The sequence below is a fragment of the Mustela erminea genome, chromosome 4 (genome assembly GCF_009829155.1).
Source record: "Mustela erminea isolate mMusErm1 chromosome 4, mMusErm1.Pri, whole genome shotgun sequence".
NCBI lineage: Eukaryota > Metazoa > Chordata > Mammalia > Carnivora > Mustelidae > Mustela > Mustela erminea.
Window position 1 is genome coordinate 125,308,066 of NC_045617.1, and position 3,040 is coordinate 125,311,105.

Below are 3,040 nucleotides of genomic sequence, written 5' to 3' on the forward strand. Positions count from 1 at the left end.
CATTAGTGTGTATGTATGTATATATATATATATATATATATATATATTTTGTGTATGTATGTATATATATATATATATATATATATTTTGTGCCACTGCAGTACTATTTGATTATGATCAGTTATTATGTTTTTTATGTTTTATCAGTTATTTATGTTATGTTTATATATATATATATATATATATATATATATATATATATATATATATAGTGCCACTGCAGTACTGTTTGATTATGATCAGTTATTATGTTTTGAAATCAGGGAGTGTAAGTCTTCCAACTTGTTCTTCTTTTTCAAGATTGTTTTAGCTATTTGGGGACCACTGAAATTTTCCATATGAATTTTAGAAGGGAAGGAATTCTATTTCTGCAAAAAATGTCATTGGAATTTGATAAAGATTGCATTGACTCCATAGAGTGCTTGAGTGTACTGTTTGTATAAACAATATTACATCCATAATCGATGAACACAGGATATATTTCCATTTATATATCTTCTTTAATTTTTTTCAGCAAAAAAATTGTAGTTTTCAGTATACAAGTCTTTCATCTTCCTGATTACATTTGTTCCTAAGTATTAAAATTGATGCTACTATAAATAGAATTTTTTTTCATTTTCTTTTTGGGTTTCTAATTTTTAGTGTGTAGAAATGAAATTGATTTTTTGGGTTGGTTTTGTATCCTGCAGTTTTGCTGTATTTGTTTATTAGCTCTAACAGTTTTTTGTGTGTGTGTTTTGGGGTTGTTTACATGTAAGATCATGTCATCTGAAAACTGAGATAATTTTACTTTTTCCTTTCCAATTTGAATTCTTTGCATTTCTTTTTCTTGACTAATAGTTTTGGATTGAATTTCATGTTGAATACAAATAGTCAAACCGGGCATTCCTTCCTTGTTCCTGATCTTAGTGGAGAAGTTTCAGTCTTTCATCATTGAGTATGATGTTAGCTGTGGGTTTGTCCTATATGGATTTTTATTATGTTGAGAAAATTTCCTTCTATTCCTAGTTTATTGAGTGTTTTATCGTGCAGTGAAGTTGAATTTTGTCACTTTTTTTTTGCATCAATAAACATGAGCATGTGATTTTCTCTTTTTCTCCTACTTCTCCTCCCCCAGCTCCTCAACCTCCCCCTCCTCCCCCTCTCCCTCCTCTTCCTCCTCCTCCTTCTTCTTCTTCTTCCTTCTCCTTCTCCTCCTTCTCTCCCTCCTCCTCCTCCTCCTCCTTCTCTTTCTCCCCCTCCTCCTCCTATATCAGTCTGTAGTTTTCTTGTAGTATCTTTGATTGGCTTTGGTATCAAGATAATTCTGGCCTCACAGAATGAGTAAAGAACTGCTCCATGCTCTCCAGTCCTTTGGGACAGTTTGAAGAAGAATTGATATTAACCCCTCTTTATATGTTTGGTAGAATTCACCAGTGATGTCATCAGATCAGGTCTTTTCTTTCTTGGAAAATTTTTGATTACTGGTTCGATCTTATTAATAATCATAAAGAAGACCCTATTTTTAAAAGATCAAAAATGTGTAAATTACCTCAAATGAACTTCATAAAAACTGCATGAGAGTTATATAAAAATAATTGTAAAACCTACTGGTGTCTATCTCTATTAGAAAAATATTGTCATACTATGTTCTTGAATAAGAAGTCTGCTATTTTTAGAAACTGACAATATTTCTAAATTCGTCTATAAATGTAATGCAATCCCAATAAAATAGAAAAATATATTTGAGTGAAAGTGCAGAGAAATCATGATGGGGGTTTTAAAATTCATATGGAAAATTAAATATGCTATTTCCAGAAAAATTCTGACCAAAAAAGGAGTAATGAGATGAGATTACCCTATAAGCTTGAAAAAAAATGTTAACTATACACTGTGAAAAATCAAATCCATAAGCTATGGAAACATAAACATAATTAAGACAATAAGGTATTTATATCCTAATAGGCTGATGAATTAATGCCCAGGATGATATAACATCAAAGAAAATGTTCATGTAACCTCCGGAACAATGTAATACTCAGTAAATATATATTGTTTTCAAAATGGTATAGCCAACTAGAAAACAATAGGAACTTGGATTTAAACCAGGTATCAGGACAAATTCTCAATGGATCAAATATTTGAAGTGGAAAAGAAGAAACTTTTTTAAAAATAGAAGAAACCATAGGAGAATGTATTTTATTACTTTTAGAAGTTCTTTCTAACATCGAATAAAAACCTGAAGCCAGAAAAATGCGATTGATAAATTCAAGTACCTAAAAATAAACAATTTCTGCATGACAAAAATCCATCAAAATAAAAGCTAAATGGTAAACAATAAAATGATAAAATACATTTGCAACTCTTAGCATAGGCAAAAGATCAATTCTCCTGATTTTTATATATATAAACCAAATTGGTAAGAAAAAATATCAATAACACAATAGAAAAATAAGCTGAATATACAAAAAATGGAAAAGGAACTACAAAACTATAAATTATTTTTAATATATTGAAGATGCTCAATCTCATTATTAGAAAAATGCAAATTAAAATTACACTGAGGGGCGCCTGGGTGGCTCAGTGGGTTAAAGCCTCTGCCTTCGGCTCAGGTCATGATCCCAGGGTCCTGGGATTGAGCCCATACTGGGCTCTCTGCTCAGCAGGAAGCCTGCTTCCTCCTCTCTCTCTGCCTGCCTCTCTGCCTACTTGTGATCTCTGTCTGTCAAATAAATAAATAAAATCTTTAAAAATAATAATAATAAAATAAATAAAATAAAATTATACTGAGATGCCATTTTTCACCTATCAGATTGGCAAATGTCTAAACACTTGATAAATTTCCCTGTCAATGTGGGTGCAGGAAACATATCTGCTAACACATTGCAAGTGGGAGTGTAGACTGGTACATCTCAATAGTGAGGACTTGGCTACATCTATCAAAAGTATAAGTGCACCTACCTTTTGACCTAGCAATTCCATTTCTGGGAATTTACCTTACAGAAATACTTATACCTGTGCTACCTGATGTTTGTACAAGATTATTACTCATTGCATCATT